The sequence below is a fragment of the Berghia stephanieae genome, chromosome 1 (assembly GCF_034508935.2).
Source record: "Berghia stephanieae isolate SIO BIC M18660-M18661 chromosome 1, UCSD_Bste_1.3, whole genome shotgun sequence".
NCBI classification, from domain to species: Eukaryota; Metazoa; Mollusca; class Gastropoda; order Nudibranchia; family Aeolidiidae; genus Berghia; species Berghia stephanieae.
The window spans coordinates 77,856,283-77,876,178 of NC_088360.1; the positions used below are offsets into that span (position 1 = coordinate 77,856,283).

General features: G+C 35.4%; 1 long non-coding RNA gene across 10 annotated transcripts in view; it reads right to left on the reverse strand.

Annotated features, from left to right (window-relative positions):
• Window positions 1–5,882: 5,882 nt before the first annotated feature.
• LOC144957921 (uncharacterized) overlaps window positions 5,883–19,896 on the reverse strand; it is a 32,003-nt gene continuing 17,989 nt past the window's right edge. For 2 of the 10 annotated variants that reach the window (XR_013642255.1, XR_013642273.1), the window contains 2 exons: window positions 15,885–15,969; window positions 15,218–15,294 (listed from right to left, as the gene is read on the reverse strand). This is a non-coding gene — a long non-coding RNA (uncharacterized LOC144957921). Of the gene's footprint in view, window positions 5,956–6,816; window positions 6,877–7,631; window positions 7,692–8,710; window positions 8,870–10,075; window positions 10,234–15,217; window positions 15,295–15,884; window positions 17,002–17,263; window positions 17,324–17,826; window positions 17,986–18,653; window positions 19,088–19,896 lie in introns of those variants that run through there. The other 8 variants (XR_013642267.1, XR_013642262.1, XR_013642260.1 and 5 more) reach the window with 8 other exon arrangements.

The following is a 19,896-nucleotide window of genomic DNA, read 5'->3' on the forward strand; positions in this document are numbered from 1 at the left end:
CCTCATAAGGGAAATGCTATTTGCAGATGATGCAGCTCTATGCGCGCATAGACCTTCAGCGGCTGATGGACAGGTTTTCCCACGTATGCAGGGAATTCGGGCTGACGATCAGCATCAAGAAAACAAATGTAATGTGTCAGGATGTCCCCTCTATACCAGAAATTTACATTGACAACGAGGACCTAGAAGTCACTGATCACTTCACATACCTGGGCACAACCATCACCAGCAACCTCTCACTTGATGCAGAATTAGACAAGCGCATCGCCAAAGCTGCCGCTGTCATGGCACAACTGAGCAAGAGAGTGTGGACCAACAACCAACTCACTTTGAACACCAAACTCAGAGTATACCAGGCATGTGTACTCAGTAGCCTACTGTATGGCAGTGAATCCTGGACAACATATGCCAGACAGGAGAACAGCCTGGAAAACTTCCACATTCGCTGTCTACGACGAATTTTCGGCATCAGGTGGCAGGACAGACTCACTAACAATGCAGTGTTAGAAAGAGCGAACTCCCTCAGTATGAATCTCATGCTCTGCCAGCGACGTTTGCGATGACTTGGTCACGTACACAGGATGGACGATGGACGCATACCCAAAGACATCATGTACGGTGAACTAGCTTCTGGACGGCGACCAACTGGCCGTCCAGCTCTGCGCTTCTATGATGTCTGCAAACGAGACATGAAATTGACAGGCATCGACTCAAACACCTGGGAGTCGCTTGCTGACGACCGCAGCAGCTGGAGATATGCGGTGATGGAGGGAGTGAAGAGGGGTGAGGAGAGGAGAAAGATGAAGTTTGAGGAGAGGAGAACAAGGAGGAAAGAGAGGCAGCAGATCCTATTACCAAACACACAGTCAAACTACGTGTGCAACTACTGCGGTAGAGACTGCCATGCAAGGATTGGTCGGCTGTCACACCCGTCGTTGCTCTCAACAGGACTGATGAGACTAAAGCCATACAGGGCGCAAACCATCGTCTCTTGAAACGGAAGGATGCCTACTATTACTACTACTATACGTATGTATGTATGTATGTATGTATGTATGTATGTATGTATGTATGTATGTATGTATGTATGTATGTATGTATGTATGTATGTATGTATGTTGGGATGTATGTGTATGTGTGTATGTGTGTAGTGTTGTATGTGTGTATGTGTGTATGTGTGTATGTTGTATGTGTATGTTGTGTATGTATGTGATGTATGTTGTGTATGTATGTGATGTATGTATGTATGTATGTATGTATGTTTATGTATGTATGTATGTATGTATGTATGTATGTATGTATGTATGTATGTATGTATGTATGTATGTATGTATGTATGTATGTATTATGTATGTATGTAGTATGTATGTATGTATGTATGTATGTATGTATGTATGTATGTATGTATGTATGTATGTATGTATGTATGTATGTATGTATGTATGTATGTATGTATGTATGTATGTATGTATGTATGTATGTATGTATGTATGTATGTATGTATGTATGTATGTATGTATGTATGTATTGTTGTGATGTGTGTGTATGTGTGTATGTATGTGTGTGGTGTGTGTGTGTGTGTGTGTGTGTGTGTGTGTGTGTGTATGTATGTATGTATGTATGTATGTATGTATGTATGTATGTATGTATGTATGTATGTATGTATGTATGTAAGTAGGCATGCTGGTTTGTATGTATGTATGTATGTACGCTCATTTCCTTTGTATACATGTGTAGAAACAATGTGCAAGCGTGTATTTTTCGTGTATGGCTATGTCTTTATTTGTAAATATGTTGATTTTCATAACCAAACTGAGCATTGTTTACCTCACATGAATTGCCTTTAATTTGGACATAAAGATTATTATTATTATTATTATTATTATTATTATTATTATTATTATTATTATATTATTATTATTATTATTATTATTATTATTTATTATTATTATTATTATTAATATTATTATTATCGTAAGAGGATGAGGTTATCCATGCCTTTTGAACTTGATTACAACCCATATATGATTTTCATGCAATAGATAACACGTCATGTAACCAAAATGGTGCAAAAAGTAAAGAAAAAGAAATAAATAAATCGATACCCGTTGAACCACTGTGGTGCAAAGAGCAACGAGAATAAATGGAAATAATGAACAAAGCAAAGTCAGATTTCAAATCAATGTTTTCCGATCATATCTTTTTATTATTCAAATCAATTTTTCCCGATCATATCATTTTATTATTCAAATCAATATTCTCAGATCATATCATTTTATTATTCAAATAACCGAATATAGACTACTACTTGCTTCCATGTAAAAAAAAGGAAAAAATAACAATATAAAGAAGCAACTTGATTAACACATTTAAATTACAAAAAATGTTTACTATCCGAGTATGGAAATTAACCCTGAATTATAGATATTTCATTAACATTATTTCAAATTGTACATACCAATTATCAGGTTTTTATACCCACCCCCCACCCCCCACCTCTCTCTCTATCTCTCTCTCTCTCTCTCTCCCTCTCTCTCTTTCCCTCCTTATACTAACTCCCAACAATTATGCGACTCCTACTCACTTTTATTAAACTTTTTTTTTTTATAAATGTCACATTTCATGTTTATATACTACCTATTCAAAATCGATGTCGGTTATGTCATACATTATGCATTAATTTATAAAACTTTAATAATTAGAATACAAAAACCTGTTAAGAGTATTACAGGATGCAAAACAAAAATAATACTGTTAATCATTACTAAGTCATGAAAAGGGAATACTAGCAAGAGAATGAAGCGAAATAAATGTATTGTATGAATTGCTATAACTCATGATCGAAATACAGACTACATTATCAATTAGCTACTTTAGGACAGTTTCAACGAACACTTTGTCTAGTTCAGGGAAGTAAGAAAGCATAGACAATAAATCTTCCTTCTTGTCATTAGGCAATCGGTTTTTATTCAATACATTTAATTTTCTCCCTTGCTTCTCTGAAGCCGTATTATGATTTGAAGTTGAACAGCCACGTTTTCTTGTTGACAGGGTGTAAGGGTCCCGTCTCCCATAGGTTTGATAACTTACTATGCCAGAACTTTGACATAGCTGTAACTGGAGCACCTGAGTAAAAGGTACACAGCTAAAACAAATTCTTGTTGTGCATAGCTTTGGTAATCAATAAAATCCCTCATTTGGATTACTTGACTGTTTTTATTGTCTTTAATTCTTTTTACCAATCCAACATGACTAAAAACTTCCTGATATCTGAGATTACGCTCAATTACTAGACTGAGTGAACATTATCCACTTCTTGAATAGAACTATGTCCAGGCTCACAACATTTCTGAGTTATAATATTAATATTTTCATACTTCTTAACAAACACATAGAGAGCAGTCGACATTGCAGAATTTCTATTTTGGCAAACACAGGAGTCAGACCACAAAATTATCTCAGACAGATCAGGATGGTCTTTCAAAACCTCCTCAAGAATTTTAACAATGGCTCGGCTCAAACCCATACTTCGGTCTGTAGATGGATTGTTACCTGTCTTCCTCTAACACTAACACAATGTATTTTTTTTTCGTCCTGATTTTATATGGACATCGTGTTATGTTGTGAGAAAAGCTTTTTCTTTAGATCAGTTACTTTGACTTTTGTTCTTTATAATTTCTATAGTGGACTTCCAATTGATCTATGATTTGTCTTTCTTGTTAAATAAGGCGGTTTTAGACTACACTAGTTACTATGCCATTTCTGTTATTTTCAGATGCATCAATTTTATGTAATTATCAATAGATTTTTTTTTTAAACAAAATAAAAAACAAACAAAAGCTGTACTGTCATGGGAGTCTATTCAGACCGAGTTTGAAAATATGCCATTTGGAATTTGAGTCCGAATAGCCACAGGAAAATATTCAGAATATTCGCAGCCTTAATCATACAAATAAAACAGAAATACCAAACCAGACACAGGTTTCATGCCTCGTTACCAATAAAAGACCAAGTGCTAGGCCGTGATAATTTTACCTAAACTCATAGCATTAATACATATACGAGAACACTACTCACTCTGTCCACTCTCTTCTTCAACACATTGTGTTGATACTATACGCTTTGTTAAATACTCACAACATCCACCAACCTAATGTAACGTACCAACTACGTGTAACCATAAACGTTTAGTCTGATTGATACCGTTTAGTGAAGACTAAAGCTTGGGCTTTTTATATAGAGCAACATCCACCAAACATGCTCAAAGCGCTTTACAAAGGGGCCCTGACTAACAACAACATGCAACACGTAGAACGAGACACGACGCCTGTTTGGCGATATTACAATTTTTTCGACAGATACAACTCTGTTGACGGCCAGGTACTCATTTTACAACTGAGTACGGTGATAGAATATCAGTAAAGAGCCTTTTCCAAGGACTCAACTATGCGCCGAGCCCAGGACTTTCCGATAGGAAAGCGAGTATCACATAGCCGAACTCATCATCATGGCTGGCTAAAAACAATAATGCGGGTATGGCTTTACTGGTGCATTGCGTTTAGGTAAAATATTCATAACATACACATAACTCAGCTATATGTTATACTATGTGTAACCTTGAGCGTATATTATAGTCTGATAGAATTTAGTGACAACTATTCATGAAAATGGCTGGCTAAAAAACAATAAAAGAGCTGGATGACGTCAACTTCGTTGTTTCAATATTGTTGTGTTGGTGCATTACTTCCGGCTGGCGAATGTTGTTAGTTTTTTTTACTAAGCTCATAGCAAGAATAGAAGGAGCGAAATTGATGTCACCCAGCTCTTTATTTTAGTTTTAAGTCAGCCATTTTTATGGGTGCTACGTAATACATGAAACGACCGGAAACGAGTGGAAACGAGCGGAAGCAAAGAAACGACGACAGCAATGGGGATTGAACCAGGGATTCCGAGAAGTGAACACCAGTGGGGAGTGAACCTGGGACTGTGGGAGGAGGATAGAGGGAAATGAACGTGGGAGATGGATACCAATGGGAAAAGAACGGAAATGACCAGAAACGACTGGAAAGAAGAATGTTTAGTGATGCTATGCGCTGAGGTTAAATTCTCACAACATCCACCATCGGATCTCACGCACCAACACACGAAACCTGCGACCAAATGTATGGGCCGCTGTCAGAGCCGAGGAAGACAACAGCGTTCCTTCATCAACTGGACATTCAAACATGAAGACAACATGAGGGGCAACGAAGAAGACATTGCGCTGTATAAATGCTCTAATAAAGATAAGTATTTTAGAGATACGAGGCCCATGAAGCAGGAATTAATCCTAGTTTCTATATCGTGAAACAGAAAATGGCAATTTCTACCCTTTGGATAGGACGCTGGTGTTTCGCAAAGTACTTCTCAGCTACCCTATTACTATTGAGTGACAATGGTGTAGTCTGCCCCTTTTTTGTGTGAAGTGAGCGCTCTACCAACTGAGCTATCAAATGCTGTGGTAAGGGTGACACCCTTGTCCATAACAGGAGGATGATACAGTCCATAGCAGAGAGATGTTTACAAGGAAAGAAATATCTCCCAAAACTATACATCTGGCTGCTTCCCTCCCAGCCAGGGTAAGCGGCAATGGCCAGCACGAAACCAAGTAATCTCATTCCAAGACAGAGACAAAGCATGTTGGAATACAGGTATAGGAGGATAGAAGACAGTACTCCCCTGCCCAAAATGGGGAGTCCAGGATCCCCACCCAGAACAAGAAAGAAAAAAGTCAACATAAAAGGAGACCACAGTCATAACAAGACAGCACACAGAGTGACCCACTCGATCAAAAAATTTAAAAAACTTTTGAAAAATAAAAAAAAGAAACACAGAGGAAATATTTTGATTGTTTATTTGTAAAAAGTTGTTTGAACTATTTTTCTATTATACTACACAACATCCTCATGGGTGTCTCTGAAATGAAAAAAATAAAATGATTTATAAGTTTTATTCAGTAACAAGGACAGAGAATGACAAAGCCACAACCAAATTTAACTGAATACAGAAAATAAGTAGAGAAAGTGCATAGCCAATACTAAGCTCCTGGCAAATATGAACTGTTAAAAGGTATTTTAAAAAAATGAATATATTATCAGCTCTAGTAAAGAAAAAAAACCATTACATGGAATGATTCGGATGTTATCCGTCCCTTCAGCCAGAATCAGAAACAAATAATTTTACGATCAGTAATTAGGTACAACAATTTGAATTAATGTTTAAGTATTTTCTTCTTTTCTCTCTTTTTTTTTAAATATAAAAATCGTTATATTCCTTTCCATTCTCCAACCGTTATTTTAGGGGCAGTATATATCAATCGACATAAAAATACACAAAAGTGGTTAAACAACTACTAATCTATACCTTGTCAACATTTCACAATAATAAGTGATGCTTTGTGTTTAGCTAAAATATGCACAACATCATACAGCCGGATAAAAAGTACTAACACGGACAACTATGTGTAACCTTAAATGTTTAGTCTGATATAATTCAGAGAGAACCGACGTGTACATATATACAGGTCTAACATTTGAACACAATTATGGCAATGTTTTAACAAATGTCCATTACAACAATGATCCCATAATAAAATGAGTTATCAGACAAGCAAATAAGTGCACGCCTGTGAGAACTATTCATTAAAATGACGATCTAATAATAAAGAGCTGAGTGACGTCAATCTCGTTCAATCTATATGCATCAAAATTGAGACATATTTTTAGTTAATATATACGACTTTTTGTTTTTTCAAACCAATCCTAGGGTAACACTTACCGATTGGCATTTTTGTGTATCTTAGAACATCAGTGTTCAACATTCATAAGTGTTGGAAGTCTGGGGAAAAAAGTAGTACTGAATATAAGCGGTTATCACAACAAACTGATCTACATGAATATTACACGATAAATTAGACGTGGATTATAAACATACATGAAAACACAGAATGAGAATGATGACAGTTAAGTTTATGTTACATTTATTAATCGGATAAAACAGCAATACCAAACCAAAAACAGGCCTCCTGTCTCCTTACCAAATAAAAGACATTGTGTTAGAAACAAAGATTGGTTTACAAAGGAATGTTAGTGCGCTCATTTTTGTGTTAATTTTGAATTGGCTGAAAAAAATAATTTAAAAACCCCAAATATAAAACTACAAGCATCAAAAATGTTTGTCAATGACAAAGTAATAAAATTAATACAACCAAACTTCATAAAAGATTACCTACCAACGTCAACCATTAAACGATGACTTACCAATGGCGTGTACTTGACAATTTATAATTGACTGAAGAATTTAGATTATCAGGAATGATTACGTGAAAAGCGAAAATAATAAAAGATAAATAAATGATTTGAGATTTGATTAAAGGAAAACTGACCATGGTTGACAACAGCATCATCATGAGTAAAAAAAGACGATTTGAGAGTTGCATCTTAGAAGACTACATTATTAATTTGTTATGGCTGATTAAGTAATATTATTGACAAAGGTGATCATATAAATGTCTGCTAACATTAATTATTAATATAACTCGCGTTTAATTATATACGTGTTTTTCTTCTTATTATTTTCCTTTAAATACTTACTACGCAGCTTGTTTTCTGCATGAGTGTAACTGAACACACGGACATCCTTCTGTTATAGTTCTATGGAGTAAAGACATTTCGATATTAGTGTTACTCGGATTGTTTCAGCTTTTAAGGGTGTTGCCGTGCTTGCGACACTTTTAAGTCATATCAATGTCGTCAATAAAAAGGAAGAATGGAAGATTTACAATTAATGGTTTGAGCGGTATTAAGCATCAATTAATCTGAATATTTGCCGACATCTAGCACTTTCCGTCACTGCCGACTATTTATTACCTGGCACTTAGCCAAAGGGGGGGGGGGGGGGCTGTGGGCGGGGGCGGGGGGGGGGGGGGGGTTTTTGTTTTTTGTTTGTTTTTAAGGGTTTTACGGCGCTTGTAACACATTAAGGTTACATCAGCGCCAGTAAAAAGGAAGAAAATGGGATATTAAAAAGTTCTAGAATTACAATTAAAGCACCCAAGAGAAAGTAAGACAAGTGGGAACTGGGAACAAATAGGGATTAGATGTAGATTCCAAGAGCATACCATCAATGTACTAAGTTTGAGATGACCTATAAGTCTCATCTAGACACAAGCACAAAATCCATCATAGAGGAATACACTCAAATGCTTACATTATACGTTCAAAATAAATATAATAATACATAACGGAGAGATGATTTACAAGGAAAAATATATAATCTCCCAAAACAATAACTATGCATTTGACTGTTTCCCTCCCAGCCAGGACTCCGGCAAAACCAAATAATCTCATTCCAAGACAAAGTCAAAAAGCATGTTGGAAAGCAGATACAAGGGGATAGAAGACACTTTGTACCTCCCTGCCTACTATGGGAGGTCAGGAACCACATTAGGCGATCACCACTGTACTAAAACAAAGGATCAGTAATTCATTTTAAATGGAAAAATATCCAGTAATGAACAATATTATCAACAAGCAGATGAAAACTATGATGATTTCTTGTGACATATAAAAGACTTCAGCATTTATTTAGCCTATGGCCTCAGTGATGCACAGGTCTGGTTCAGTTGATTCATATAAAGCAATCATTGATATAGAAAATTTCAAACACTTACCATGCTCATTATGTTCCAGATGCTTTATAATTTACAAACGGGCACAAATAGACTGTTACTTGACAGTACAAGACAACAATGGAGTAACACACCACGCGTGTAGTCATTTAAAGGCGATTCATATTTTGATAAAGGATTGCGTAGATGTAACTCCATTACCTGAAAGAGTAAATGAGTAATGAATGGTAGAACATCAAGACTATAATAATGCATATCTCATCATAAATAGCCATTCCAATAAATTATCTGAGACAAATGATTGCCTTCATAATACCTTCTTTTCCGAGTTAAGTATATTTTACACATTTATTAATCGGATAAAACAGAAATACCAAACCAAATACAGGCTTCATGTCTCCTTACCAATAAAAGACCTTGTGTTAGAAACAAAGATTGGTTTAAAAAGGAATGTTAGTGTGCACTAGACAAGAGGCAGATAAAGACAAATGCCGCTCATTTTTGTGTTAATTTTGAATTGAATGAAGAAAAAAATAAAAACACCAAGAAATAAAACCACAAGCATCAAAAATATTTATTTCAATGACAAAGTAATAAAATTAATACAACCAAACTTCATAAAAGATTACCTACCAAGGTCAACCATTAAATGATGACTTACCAATGGCGTGTACTTGACAATTTAGAATTGACTGAAGAATTCAGATTATCAGAAAAGATTACGTGAAAAGCGAAAACAATAAAAGATAAATAAATGATTTGAGATTTTTAAAAGAAAAACTAATCATTGTTGACAACAGCATCAACTTGAATAAAAAAAGACGATTGGAGAATTGCATTTTAGAAGACTACATTATTAATTTGTTATGGCTGTTTAAGTAAAATTATTGACAAAGGTGATCAAATAAATTTCTGCTAACATTAATTATTAATATAACTCGCGTTTAATTATATAAGTGTTTTTCTTCTTATTTATTTTCCTTTAAATACTTACTACGCAGCTTGTTTTCTGCATGAGTGTAACTGAAAACACGGACATCCTTCTGTTATAGTTCTATGGAGTAAAGACATTTCGATATTAGTGTTACTCGGATTGTTTCAGCTTTTAAGGGTGTTGCCGTGCTTGCGACACTTAAGTCATATCAATGTCGTCAATAAAAAGGAAGAATGGCATTTAGGCGATCACCACTGGACTAAAGCAAAGGATCAGTAATTCATTTTTAAATGGAAATATATCCAGTAATGAACAATACATGTTTTATCAACAAGCAGATGAGAACTGATGATGGCTGGTGACATATAAAACACTTCAGCATTTATTTAGCCTATGGCCATCAGTGATGCACAGGCCTGGTTCAGTTGATTCCATATAAAGCAATCATTGATATAGCAAATTTCAAACACTTACCATGCTCAATACGTTCCCAATGCTTCATTATTTACAAACAGGCACAAATAGACTTAATTGACTGTACAAGACAACAATGGAGTAACACACCACGCGTGTGGTCATTTAAAGGCGATTCATATTTTGATAAAGGATTGCGTAGATGTAACTCCATTACCTGAAAGAGTAAATGAGTAATGCATGGTAAAACATCAAGACTATAATAATGCATATCTTACCATAAATAACAATTCCAATAAATTATCTGAGACAAATGATTGCCTTCATTATACCTTTTCCGAAAAAAAGATGATAAAGAAACATTTAATAGTTTACGAAACATACTATACAACCACCAATATTATAATATTGAATTAAGAGTTAGTTTAAATGCATAGCGCTTAAAATCATTCAAATGTTTTAAGCTTAAGATATAATGATTATGCATGTCACTCAAGACTCACTTCAATGCATCACGCTTGATAACTATCAATCGTCCGCAAAAAAAAATTAATATTAAACAAATTACAGAACACATGTAGGCTGAGCAAGTCAAAGTATCCGTCCATCAACAGAATAGATCGCTACGATAGAAGACGACAGTACCAAGAGACCCCAAAGAACCAACTAAATGTATTTGCACATAAAAGAGACGGCAAAGGTTGATGGAAAAGGACCTACATCGGTTGTCCTGTTGGCCGGTGTTGTGATTATTTAACCTAAACGCATAGCACCAATACATAATATCTAGAGCACTACTCACTCTACCAACTCTCTTCTTTTAACACACTGTATTGATGCTATACGCATTGTTAAAATACTCACAACATCCGCCAGCAGGATATAGATAGTATGCGCTTGGCTAAGAAGCTCATAACATTGCCAACCGGAAGTATAACGGGCCAACACACAAAACTCTGTGTAACCTTAAACGTTTATAGTCAGGTTAATACAGTTCAGTGAGCATTACTCATAAACGCGGATGGCAAAAAACAATAACAAAGACCTGAGTGACGTCATCTTCGAACTATCTATAACGTGCCAACACATACAAATATAGATAGAATGCGCTTGGCCAAGGAGTTCACAACATTGCCATCCGGAAGTATAACGGACCAACACACAAACTCTTTGTAACCATGAAATTTTATAGTCTGGTGAATACAGTTTAGTGAGAACAACTCACAAACGCGGATGGCAAAAACAATAACAAAGGCCTGAGTGACGTCATCTGCATACTATCTATATGTAACCTTAAACGTTTATTGTCTGATTTTTACATTTTAGTGAGAACTGCTCATAAAAATGGCTGGCTAAAATCAAAAGAACAAGCACGTTTTATGGATATTGCTCTATTGGTGCATTGTGTTTAGGAAAAATACTCATAACATCCACCAGCTGGTTATAGATAGAATGCGCTTGGCCAAGGAGTTCACAACATTGCCATCCGGAAGTATAACGGACCAAATACCAAACCAGCAACAGGTTTCATGCCTCCTTACCAATAAAAGACCAAGTGCTAGAAAACAATGAATGGTTTACAAGAGAATGATAGTGTGCACTAAAGACAAGATGCAGATAGGGACGTTGTATACTGCTGGCGGATGTCGTGATCATTTTACATAAGATAAGATAAGATAAGATAAGATAAGATAGATAAGATAAGATAAGATAAGATAAGATAAGATAAGATAAGATAAGATAAGATAAGATAAGATAAAGATAAGATATACTTTATTGATCCTGAATGGAAATTATCATGTTACACATCATTCATCGTTATATTAGCACAGATTTATACACTATCAAGAACTAATTGATAAAAATACGTAGCAAATTTAAAGCAAAATAAACATCAAATATAATAAAATGAAATAAAATAAAATAGCCATAAAATATACAACAGTTACAAGCAATGCTATAAAAAATTGGACGTGAAAGTAGAGTAGAGTTGTAATAATGGATTTGTAATGTAACTAGACTTTTGAAAATAGATTGTGATTGAACATAGCCAATCCAGGTTGATATATACACCATGTAAACATGCATAAATAAATAGATTTTGGAGAGAACTAATTGATGAAAAAACGAAGCTAATTATAAAAACAAACTTTTATATTGGTTTTGTAATGTAAATTGAATTTTGAAAATAGATTGTGAAGGATTGCACATAGCCAACACAGGCTGATAAAAAAAGTAAAAATAAAGCATGGCGATTTGAATGTACAAACAAACAACAGATAAGCGCATAGCATCAAGATATATCCAAGAACACAACTCACTTCTTCTACAACACATTGTATTGATACTGTATGCTTTGTTAAAATACTCGCAACATCCGCCAACCCAATGTAAAGTACCAACTGTGTGGAACCTTAACGTTTATAGTTGATATAGTTTAGTGAAGACTACTTGAGCTTGAGCTTTTTTATATAGCGCAATATCCACTAAACGTGCTCAAAGCGCTTTACAAAGGGTCCCTGACCAACAGCAACACATAACATGTAGAACGAGACATGACGCTGTTTACGGTCAGGTACTCATTTTATGCCTGAGTACGGTGACAGATTTGTGAGTAAAGAGCCTTTTCGAAGGACTCAAAGCGAGGCTCGAACCCAAGACCTTCCGATCCGAAAGCGAGTGTAATCTAACAAGACTACACATAGCCGCACTCATAATAATGGCTGGTATAACAATAACAATAACAAATATATAGGGATGGCTTTATTGGTGCATTGCGTTTAGGTAAAATACTCATAACATCCACCATCTGGATATAGATAGTATGAAGTTGACGTCACTCAAATCTTTGTTATTGCTTTTTGCCATCCGCATTTATGAGTAATTCTCACTAAACTGTATAAACCAGAATATAAACGTTTTGTGTGTTGGTCAGCTATACTTCCGGATGGCAATGTTGTGAGCTTCTTGGCCAAGCGCATGCTATCAATAATGTACCAACACGTAATACTTTGTGTAACCTTGAGTGTTTTGTCTTGATAGAATTTAGTGAGAACTATTCATTAAGACGGCTGGCTAAAAACGATGATAAAAGAGCTGAATGACGTCATCTTCATTCTTTCAATATAGATAAAATATTGGGGTTTCTTGTGTTTTTTTAATGCCAACAAAGTTACTGAGTAATTCTCACTAAACTGTCAATTCTGACCAGCCGGTTGTGCAACAAAGAATCGAAATCACGCCGGAGTTTATCCCGATTTCTAGAACGTGAAACGGAGAATAGCAATTGCTTGCTTCCTTTGGATAGTACGCTAGTTTATCCCACAGTACTAACCGCCAGATCAAACAGACTCAGCAACCCAATCACTGGTGGGTTGACATGGGGGTCAGAAAAAATTCTCGACTGCACACTGAATCGAGCCATCGTGAACCCCGATCGAAATCAGTTCTTTGTTGTCGATTCTGGACCTCGAGTGCAATGGGTCTCAGATATTGATAATATGCGTTTAGGCAAACTACTCAAAGAATTCGTCAGCTGAATTAAACATACCAACATACAAAACCGTGTAAACTTCAACGTGTCTTCCGACCAAATGTATGGGCCGCTGTCAGAGCCGAGGAAGACAACAGCGTTCCTTCGCCAACTAGACATTCAAACATGAAGACAACATGAGGGGGAACGAAGAAGAAGATATTGCGCAACATAAATGCGCTAATAAAAATAAGCATTTTAGAGACACGAGGCCCATGAAGTAGGAATTAATCCCGATTTCTATATCGTGATAAGGGAAAATATCCAATTCTACCCTTTGGATAGGACGCTAGTCTATCGCACAATAGCGCACAATACTCCCCAGATACCCTATTACTGTTGAATGGACAGGAGTGTTTTGTTTTTGTTTTTAAGGGTTTTACGGCGCTTGCAACACATTTAGGCTATATCAGCTCCAGTAAAAAGGAAGAAAATGGGATAGTAAAAAGTTCTAGAATTACAATTAAAGCACCCGAGAAAAAGTAAGAAATAGGGGAACTGAGAACAAATAGGGATCAGATGTAGATTCCAAGAGCATACCACCAATGTACTTAGTTTGAGATCACCTATAAGTCTCATCCGGACACAAGCATAAAATCCAACAAAGAGGAATACACTCAAATGCTTACATCATACATTAAAAATAAGTATAATAGTACATAACAGAGAGATGATTTACACGGAAAAAAATATCACCTCCCAAAACAATAACTATGCATTTGACTGTTTCTCTCCCAGCTAGGACTCCGGCAAGGGCCAGGACAAAACCAAGTAATCTCATTCCAAGACAAAGACAGAAAGCATGTTGGAAAACACATATAAGGGGATAGGAGACAATATGTACCCGCTGCCCACTATGGGAGGTCAGACAGGGGTGTAGTCTGCCCCTTTTTGTGTGAAGTGAGCGCTCTACCAACTGAGCTATCAAATGCTGTGGTGAGGGTGACCTCCCTGCCCATCACAGGAGGCCAAAGACCCGCCCCTGATTTAGGAAAAGTTTCCTTATATATATATAAAATGATGGCAGTTACACATCCATTAATCATACAAATAAAACCTTATTAAATATAGATAATATAGCAAGGCTCTGGATCAATCTGGAACCCATCGGCCAAATGATGCGTATAGATCGTCTCTACGTCATTTAAAAGGACGATGAGGGATTTTCAAAATATGGATTAGAAATTTAGAATTGCCTAAAATCTGTTAAAGCTCCCCACAATGAACATTTCGAAACAGAGAAAATAGGTAGAGACAGAATTGGATACACAGATTAATAAACTTGTGTGATAACTTCACACAGGCATGTCCCAATCAGACATGTGTACATTGCCATGCATGAGAGATACACTCAAATGATTACAAAAGGCACATCACTGAATAAAACGCAGTGATAGTTAACACGGAAGCTATTTATAAAGGAAAAATAGCTCAAGAAAACGGGCTCTTACATGTGACAACTTCCGTCTTGGTTAATGGCACCAACCAGGGTAAGGACAAATCCAATACATCTCAAGAACAAGACAGAAAATCGTCAACATGAAAGGAGAACACAGTCATAGCAAGACAACACAGAGAGTGACAGGCCTGGGTATAAAAAAAAAGAATCCCAAAAATCACACCCAAAAAAAAATAATTTTTTAAATACAATAATAAAACAAACGCAAAGGGAATATTTTGATTATTTATTTGTAAAATGTTAGGAGTGTTTTTCTATTATACAACATAACATCCTCACGTGTGCCTCTGAAATGGAAAAAAAAAAAGAAGAAAGATTGATAATGTCATTTAAAAAAAAAAATAGAGTAACAAGAAAGCCATAACAAAATTTATCAACCACAATAAAAAATACATAGAGCTCTAAAAGCAGTTTAAAAAAAACACCTATGCCGTTTATTTTACAAAAATAAGTGATGCTATGCGTTTATCTTAAATATTCACAACATCCACCAGCCGGATATAACATACCAGCAAACCAACACAAACTATTTGTAATCTTAAAAGTTTAATCTCATATATATTATTGAGAACCGACGTGTACATATGCAGTCTAACATCATGACTCAAATATCGGCCAAGTTTAACGTCATCGACAATATTTTGAGTTTTTGAGATTTCCATTATAACAATTACAATCTATAAAAAGTGAGTTATCAGACCAGCAAATAAATACACGCCTGTGAGAACTATTCATTAATATGATTGTCTAAAAACATTAACAAAGAGTTGTGTGACGTCAATTTCGTTCAATCTATATGCATTAAAATTGAGGTTCATATTTTTAGCTTACTTTATGCTATGACTATTTTGTTTTATTTTTCAAACCAATCACTTACCGATTGGCATTTTTGTGCATCATAGAACATAGGGAAACTTAATTCACCGTTTATCTTTTATGATAAATTCGTGTGGTTGTGAAATCTGGAGAGGGAAAAATAAAACTGAATATTAGCGGTTTATACAGCAACATGATCAACATATATTTTACACTATTAATTAGACAAGTGGATTATAAACAAACATGAAAACACTGAATAAGAATGATGACAGTTTTGTATATGTTACACATCCATTAATCATACAGATAAAAGAGTAATACCAAACCATGCCTCCTTACCAACAAAATAGATAGTGTTAGAAAAGAAGGATTAGTTTACAAGGGAATGTTAGAGCCCCCATCACCGCCGCAAAGTTTTTATTCTCTGTTGTGTCTTCTGGCACTTTCCTACTCACTTCATTTCGTGTTACTAAAGACAATAGGTAGATAAAGACATGTGCACGCTCACCTTCGTGTTCAAACAAATTTTAATTGACTGAAAACAAATCAAACTAGAGAAACAAACAAAAATGTTTACGTTAATGACAAAAAATAATAAAAGGAATACAACCAAACTTCTTAAAGGATCACTTATCAAGGTCAACAATTAAAAGATGACTTACCAATGACGTGTACTTACTGGACAATTTAGAATCGACTGAGCAAGAATTTAGTACGTAAACGGTTACAACAAACTGATCTACATGAATATTACACTATAAATTAGACATGTGGATTATAAACATACATGAAAACACCGAATGGGAATTATGACAGTTAAGTATATGTTACACATTTATTAATCGGATAAAACAGCAATCCCAACAAAATACAGGCCTCATGTCTCCTTACCAATAAAAGACCTTGTGTTAGAAAACGATTGGTTTACAAAGAATGTTAGTGTGCACTACAGACAAGAGGCAGATAAAGACAAATGCCGCTCATTTTTGTGTTCATTTTGAATTGACTGAAAAAAATAAAAACCCCAAGAAATAAAACCAGAAGCATCAAAAATGTTTATGTCAATGACAAAGTAATAAAATTAATACAACCAAACTTCATAAAAGACTACCTACCAACGTCAACCATTAAACGATGACTTACCAATGGCGTGTATTTTGACAATTTAGAATGGACTGAAGAATTTAGATTATCAGAAACTATTACGTGAAAACGAGAAAATAAAAGATAAATAAATGATTTCAGATTTTTAAAAGAAAAACTAATCATGGTTGACAACAGCATCATCTTGAATTTTTAAAAAAGACGATTGGGAGTTTAAGTAAAATTATTGACAAAGGTGATCATATAAATGTCTGCTAATATTAATTATTAATGTAACTCGCGTTTAATTATATACGCGTATTTCTTCTTATTTATTTTCCTTTAAATACTTACTACGCAGCTTGTTTTCTGCATGAGTGTTACTGAAAACACGGACTTCCTTCTGTTATAGTTCTATGGAGTAAAGACATTTCGGTAATAGTGTTACTCGGGTTATTAAAGCTTTTAAGGTTGTTGCCGCGCTTGCGACACTTTTAAGTCATATCAATGTCGTCAATAAAAATGAAGAATGGATGATTTACAATTAATGGTTTGAGCGTTACTAAGGATCAACTAATCTGAATATTTGCCGACATCTAGCACTTTCCATCACTGCCGACTATTTATTACCTGGCATTTTGCCAAGGGGGGGGGGGGGGGGTCGGGGGGGGGGGGGGGTGCCATTTAGGCGATCACCACTGTACTAAAACAAAGGATCAGTTATTCGTTTTTAAATGGGAATATATCCAGTAATGAACAATACATGTTTTATCAACAAGCAGATGAGAACTGATGATGGCTTTTGACATATTAAACACTTCAGCATTTATTTAGCCTATGGCCATCAGTGATGCACAGGTTTGGTTCAGTTGATTCATATAAAGCAAACATTGAGATAGCAAATTTCAAACACTCACCATGATCAATACGTTCCCAATGCTTTATTATTTACAAAAAGGCACAAATATACTGTTACTTGACTGTGCAGGACAACAATGGAGTAACGCACCACGCGTGTAGTCATTTAAAGGCGATTCATATTTTGATAAAGGATTGCGTAGATGTAACTCAATTACCTGAAAAAGTAAATGAGTAATGCATGGTAAAACATCAAGACTATAATAATGCATATCTCATCATAAATAACCATTCCAATAAATTATCTGAGACAAATGATTGCCTTCATAATACCTTCTTTTCCGGAAACAAAAGGATAAAGAAACATTTAATAGTTTGCAAAACATACTATACAAACACCAATATTATAATATTGAATTAAGAATTAATTTAATGCATAGTGCTTAATCATTCAAATGTTTTAAGCTTAAGATATAATGATTATGCATGTCACTCAAGACTCACTTCAATGCATCACGCTTAATAACTATCAATCGTCCGCAAAAAAATTAATATTAAACAAATTATTGAACACATGTAGGCTGAGCAAGTCAAAGTATCCGTCCATCAACAGAATAGATCGCTACGATAGAAGACGACAGTACCAAGAGACCCCAAAGAACCAACTAAATGTATTTGCACATAAAAGAGACGGCAAAGGTTGATGGAGAAGGACCTACATCGGCTGTCATGTGAACAATAAAATGAAAATAAAAACAAAGGAAAAACATAATAAAGTGGACGAGTCAGGCTTTGGTTATGAAAAATAAAAATCACGATGACTTAAAGAATAAGAACAAAAAAATGAATTATTACATTCTAGATCAGTGCATAAAACTTATTTTACCTAATATCTATGTCGGAGAGCAGCGCGGCTCAGCGGTACGGTCTTTGCTTCGTACCCAGAAGGTACTGAGTTCGTTCACCTGCCGCTGCAAAAGTCACCTCGCCCATGCTCAAATTGCGGCGATGCATCGAGGCTGATGACTGGGTTGTTCCTGTCCTCCCTTGGAATAGACCCTAGATAAAAAAAAAAATCCCCTATGGCGTGGGTAAAGGGAATTTAATTTAATTTAATTTATTTATTTTATAGTAGCTTTAAAGAAAAAAAACATCACCAACTGCTCCATCTTACTGATGTACTTGGAAATCTACGGTTGGGTTGTCCCATTCTGTAAAATGCACATCATCTTTCCGAATGAATTACACCAAACATCACATAACTGTCGTAGAGAGAGCTCCATCCTTAAATCACACAACGTTCCACATCGGGAAACCAAGCTGAAAATGAAGTTTGTGGGACAGAAATATAGTACGTAAACAGAGTTGAGTAATCAATGATTTGTTTTCATTTGCTGTTTGTTGATGTCAACATTTTTACATTCCATTTAATGTTCAATTCGGTTAAGTGAAATACTTCACATCCTGCAATTAAACACCCATTCTGTAACATCAATGATTTAGGTAAATCGTGTTTTGTGTGTAGATTCGGTGTAATCCACACCGTAGAAAAATGTAATATTTTTATGGCTCTTGAAAAATGGGCCCACTAAAGAATAGTATCAATATGTCGGAGATACAAGTCTAATCATCATCATCATCATCATCATCATCATCATCTGAATTCAATTACCTGTGTAGAGACGGTCTGTATAAATAATTATCAAATGTGTTCATGGCTCAACACCATCACATTAAATGTCTTTGATATCAGAGTACAGGCCACCCCTCGTTCTGTCGTCATCACGATACCTTAGAAAATCTCATGTATAAATTGATTATTTCAAGCCTAGACTGAAGACAAGATTGCCGACAAAAGTCAACCAAAAATACTTTAACGCTTATGCTGAAGTCTTTACTTTTAAAATTGAGCTTTATATAGCGCAGTATCCACTAAATGTGCTCAAAGCGCTTAACAAGAGGTCCCTGGTCAACAGCAACATTCAACATATAGGACGGGACATGCTGCCTGTTAGGCGATATTACAATTTTTCGGACTAAGACAATGCTGTTAATGGCCAGGTACTCATTTTACATCTGAGTACGGTGTAGATGTGAGTAAAGAGCCTTTTCCAAGGACTCAACTATGC